Source organism: Anolis carolinensis, chromosome 2 (assembly GCF_035594765.1).
Source record: "Anolis carolinensis isolate JA03-04 chromosome 2, rAnoCar3.1.pri, whole genome shotgun sequence".
Taxonomy (NCBI): domain Eukaryota; kingdom Metazoa; phylum Chordata; class Lepidosauria; order Squamata; family Dactyloidae; genus Anolis; species Anolis carolinensis.
The window spans coordinates 5,115,358-5,121,395 of NC_085842.1; positions in this window are offsets into that span (position 1 = coordinate 5,115,358).

Here is a 6,038-nt window from a genome sequence, read left to right on the forward strand (position 1 = left end):
TGAGCATAGCATACACTCCTGGCTCGCATTTTCCTGCTCCTGAAGCCCCTGCATCGAGTGTTTAAAAAATGTGATCCAGTTTTCAGTAAATTTCTGGGCCCCAAAATGTATCAAAGCAAACACAAAGTATCCCCACAATCAACATATGATGACATATCCCTCTGTTTATCTTAGATTATGTTGACCAGTTGTTGGTACAATAATTCTTATAACTGATGTATGTATTTATGTAGCACCATCACTGTATTATTATTATTATTATTATTATTATTATTATTATTAAACTTTATTTGTACCCCGCTAGCATCTCCCGAAGGACTCGATGTGGCTTACAAAGGCCAAGGCCTCAACACACAATATAACAATACAAACAAAGGTAAATTAAAAGAATTAAAACAGTATAAATATGGTGCTTTACAAGAAAAAAGCAGTTCCCTGCATCCATGCTTCTAGTCTAATTAAGACAGGATATAAAAGGAAAGGGGAATGTCAGTAGGGGAAGATAGTACATCCAGCAGATACTTCTTGTTTTCTCTGAGCAATGGCAGGTGGAATGGAAGGAGAGCCATTGATTTGATTCTAGGAATAGACATGATGGAATCATAGAATAGTAGAGTTGGAAGAGACCTTATGGGCCATCCAGTCCAACCCCATTCTGCCAAGAAGCAGGGAAATCGCATTCAAAGCACCCCCGACAGATGGCCATCCAGCCTCTGCTTAAAAGCCTCCAAAGAAGGAGCCTCCACCACATTCTGGGGGAGAGAGTTCCACTGCCGAACAGCCCTTCTCACAGTGAGGAAGTTCTTCCTGATGTTCAGGTGGAATCTCCTTTCCTGTAGTTTGAAGCCATTGTTCCATTGTGTCCTAGTCTGCAGGGCAGCAGAAAACAAGCTTGCTCCCTCCTCCCTAGGACTTCCCTTCATGTATTTGTACATGGCTATCATGTCTCCTCTCAGCCTTCTCTTCTGCAGGCTAAACATGCCCAGCTCTTTAAGCCGCTCCTCATAGGGCTTGTTCTCCAGACCCTTGATCATTTTAGTCGCCCTCCTCTGGACGCTTTCCAGCTTGTCAACATCTCCCTTCAACTGCGGTGCCCAGAATTGGACGCAGTATGCCAGGTGTGGCCTGACCAAGGCAGAATAGAGGGGGAGCAGGACTTCCCTGGATCTAGAGCAGGGGTCCCCAAACTAAGGCCCGGGGGCCAGATGCGGCCCTCCAAGGTCATTTACCTGGCCCCCACTCTCAGTTTTATAATACATTTTTATATCAGTTTTAATAATATATTGTATATACATATAATATTGATAAAAATATTATAATGTTATACAGTATAATGGAGCTCCGGTGGCGAAGTGTGTTAAAGCACTGAGCTGGAGACCGAAAGGTCCCAGGTTCAAACCCCGGGAGCGGCGTGAGCGGCCGCTGTTAGCTCCAGCTCCTGCCAACCTAGCAGTTCAAAAACATGCCAATGTGAGTAGATCAATAGGTACCGCTCTGGCGGGAAGGTAACGGCGCTCCATGCAGTCATGCCAGTGGCCACATGACCTAGGAGGTGTCTACGGACAACGCTGGCTCTTCGGCTTGGAAATGGAGATGAGCACCAACCCCCAGAGTCAGACATTGTTGTCGACCGCGTTTCTAGGGGATCGGGCCCCTTAAGGAGAGAGCCGATCCGGTCCTGAGAGAACGGACCTTGGCGGAGCCAATAAGAGAATATGAGCCGCAATACAACCTGGAGCCGAAATGAAGAAGGTCCGCCAAAGATGAAGGAAAATCCGCCAAGGAGTCTTTATTGAGCGATTCAGCTGAAAAGGACACTAGTAGCGATCATTCAGTCTACTAGCGTATCATACATTCAAAATAAAGCCATATTTATACAATGTTTCGGTCTGACAGCCCTTTGAATTTCCCGCCCCGCTCCCCCGCCCATCTGATCGCGGATAGGCTAGAAGGCTGAACAAGGCGGGCTTTCGTTTCCCGCCTTGCTCTGCTGGCCCAATGGGGAGCCGCTTTTTGTCCCCACTCGGGCCAATCAGAGAGGAGGAGGCGGGAGCTATTGAAACAATGAAATGCCAGGGCAGGAAATATCAGATTAACTCCTGCCAGACCGATTTCTAAAGGAATTAATGGCACCCATCAAGGATGTCCGGGTTCCTGTCGCGTTCACAGATTTTAGATATGCCTTGGGGTGTCAGAGGGGAAGTGGTGATGGGTGTTGATGAGCCAAAATTGACAGGCTCCACAGGGCACCTTCCTGAGGTGTCCTGGAATTTCCTGGGATATGACAATGTTTGCTCTGGGAGCTGAATCACCTTTAGGACTATACTCCGAATTTGGTGACTCAAGCCTTATATTGTCCATGCAATCTGAATTAGATTGGGTTAAGCTGTGGCAGATTATCCTTTTGTTTTTTTGGGAAAGGAAGCCTGGGTCATAGGAGCAGGGGTTCATGTTGGGGTCAAAATATTTCCCATTTGATTTCATGATTTGACAATTATATGAAATAGAATGAAAATTAAAATAAAGTTGGAACATAAACCCAGCTGGGAAAAACACATATTTTCCGGGGATCCCAAAGAGTACAAATACATATAGGCAGATAGATAGATTTCAAGGAAGCAAGGGAGAATCCATAAAGGTGGGTTACATTGCATAAAGGGGAATCATGAATGATATAAACAATTGAAAACATTTGATAAGAACGAAGTTCACAACATCTGGGGAACCCAATATGGAAAGTCATAGGAGTGGAGTTCTAGCAGCATGATTTCACAATTCATGAAGTTAGCCCAACGATTAGAAATTCATACAACAGTGAGTCATGAGGGTGTCCAGGTACATAGAATATGAAAATTCACGGATACATGAGGAAAAAGAGTTCATCTGTGATGGAAGGAATCCATAGAGATGGCATGGGGAAGGGGCACATGTGGGTTGCAGTCTTGGGAAGTATAAGATTTCATAAGTCCAGGGATAGGTCTGGGGACGAGTGTTCTTCTCCTTCATAAAATTATTAAGGTATGAATGAAACGTGGAGGGCGCCCGTCCGGGCACCCCCTGGCAGCTGTAGAGAGGGTGAGGGTTCTTGGAGAACTATGTCTCCCCAGCGAGAGAGCGATCCCCCCATCCCCAGTTCACAGAAAGGGGCTAGGGATCTCTTAAAACCATTCCGCGGGTCGCGGGGAGAGGAAAGTCCGGGATAAGGCAGCAGTTTGGCTTGAAAGGAGCAGTCGGTCCCGTTTGACAGTCAGCTGTTGAGGTGCCGAGAACTGGACCGATTTCGGTTCCGCTGGTGGTCCTTGAGTCAGGGGCCTTAAAAAGGGTTAGGACTAAAAGATGAGTGTGCTAGGGGTAATTTTGATAAAGATATGAGCCAATTTGTACCGTCCGCCGTATTAATCTATGGCAGAGAAGCCTCCGCCAGGGTTTTAAAGATCAGACGGGTTAGTGAGAGGGAGAGAGAGAGAGAAATTGCATGCAAAGGAAGAAGTCAGAGAATGACACAAAATAACCAGATAGAGGGTGTTACTGTTAAAATAAATGCTACTTTTATTGGGGGATTTGTTACATAGTTCAGGGAAGGGGAAAGTGAAGAAAAAAGATCTTTTAATAATAGTCTGCTGCGGTCCCGCTCCGTTCCTTTTGGTGAGTGACCTGCGGAACTCTCCGCTGCGAGTTCAAATTAATTTGAAGGCCGGGGTGACGGTCATCAACATGACTGGACTTAACGTCAGGGGAAACCTTTACCTTTACCTTATACGATATAATACTAATAATAATACCGTATAATAATATTAATTATATGATATATATTACATATAGTATTACAGTATAGTGGTATAGTTCAATATAGTAATGTATAATGCTAATATTGTGCTATGCTAATAATATAATATATTGTATGTACATACAGCTGCTCTGAGTCCCCTTCGGGGTAAGAAGGGTGGGATATAAATGTAGTAAAGAAATAATTAATTTTAGACTTAGGCTCACCCAAATTCTGAAATGACTTGAAGGCACACAACAACAAACAACAATCCTAATTGACTTGACTATCTCATTGGCCACTAGCAGGCCCATACTTTCCATTGAAATCCTGATAGGTTTATGTGGGTTAAGATTGTTTTCATTTTTAAACTAGCTTGGGGACCCGGCGATGCCTGGGTCATTTGAGAATGGTATTATTTGTCTTTTAATGTTATGGATTCTGTTTGGAGTGGGTGAACTACAATTCCCAGAATCGTGGCTAACTCCTTCCCAAAACCTGCCAGTATTATAAGTTGGCCATTTAGGGTATGTGTGTACCAGGTGTGGTGCAGTGCTGTCTGGACGGGGGTGAACTACTGGAATTTCTAGATTCCCAGGGCAATTGTCCCGAAATATCTATCAGTATCCACAGCAGGCAATATTCAGTTTGTGTGCCAAGTTTGGTCTAGATTTGTCATTGGCTGGGTTCAGTGGTCTTTGGATGGAGGTGAACTACAACTCTCAAAATCAAGGCCCCTTCCCACAAATACCTGCAGTATGTTCAGTAGGTCATGAGGCTTTTCTGTGTGAAGTGTGGTCCTAGTGCATTGTCGGTGGGGGTCAGTGTTTACCTGGCTGCAGGTGAACTATAACTCCCTTTTTCCCAAACATGTGCAATATGTTGTATTGGTTATGGGGGCTCTGTGTGCCAAGTGTGATGCTCATTCATTGCAGGTGAACTATACATCCCAGTACCTACTACTACTCAAGTTCAAGTCTAGTTTCCCTCCAAACCCACCAGTAGTCAAATGTGGGCATATTGGGTCTGCATGGCAAGTTTGGCCGAGAGCCATCATTATTTGGGTTCATAGCGTTCTGGGTGTAGGTGAACTACAACTCCTCTATATTCCCCAGTAGGAGTGACAGGGCTCTGACTTGAGGCAGGGTGAACTACAACTTCCACCATGTGGAGTCAATCCCCAAACTCCTCCAGTAAGTTTAGTTGCAGCTCAGTTCTGCTGTGTTTGTTATGCAGAGAGATTGGAAAGGGAAGGGCAGTGGGCGGGGCCATGCAAATTCCACAGCAATGGAGAACACTGGGATGCCTGCCTGTGGTAGAAGAAAAAGCAAAGTCTAGGATGAAATGGTGCCCAAAGGAAAGCATTCCTTGGGTGGTGGGCTCTAGTGTTTGGGAAGGACATTGGCAGGGGCTGGGCTGCATGTTTATGGCGCTCGCTGTAACCGCAATGTCAGTGGAAAAGAGTGACTTGCTAGATTCTTAACCCTGGGAAGTATAGCCTGTTTGTGGAGGCTGGAGGCTGTCTGTGTGAGCAGACATCCATGCCACATACACACATACAGGTTTATGCTTTTATTATGGATTTAGATTAGTTTTAGATATTGTATTGTTCTTTCATTGTTGTTGTTGTTTTGCACTACAAATAAGACATGTGCAGTGTGCATAGGAATTTGTTCATTTTTTTTTTTTAAATGATAATTTGGCCCCTCAACAGTCTGAAGGATTGTAGGCCGGCCCTTTGCTTTAAAAGCAGGGGTCCCCAAACTTTTTAAACACGGGGCCAGTTCATGATCATTTGGACTGTTGGAGGGCCAGACTATAGTTGGCCACTGATCAATAATAATAATAATAATTATTATTATTATTATCAATAATAATAAAAAAGAGTGTTGGAAGAGACCCCTTGGGCCATTGAGTCCAACACCCTTCTGCCCTTGTGCACCAAAAGCACAAGCAAAGCATCCCTGACAGATGGCCACCCAGCCTCAATGTTAATAATAATAATAATAATAATAATAATAATAATAATAATAAAGAGAATTACAAGAGACCCCTTGGGCCATTTAGTCCAATCCCCTTCTGCCTTTGTGTACCGAAAGCACAAGCAAAGCATCCCTGACAGATGGTCACCCAGCCTCAATGTTTATTATTATTATTATTATTATTATTATTATTAATAAAGAGGGTTGGAAGAGACCCCTTGGGCCATTTAGTTCAACCCCCTTCTGCCTTTGTGCACCAAAAGCACAAGCAAAGCACCCGTGACGGATGG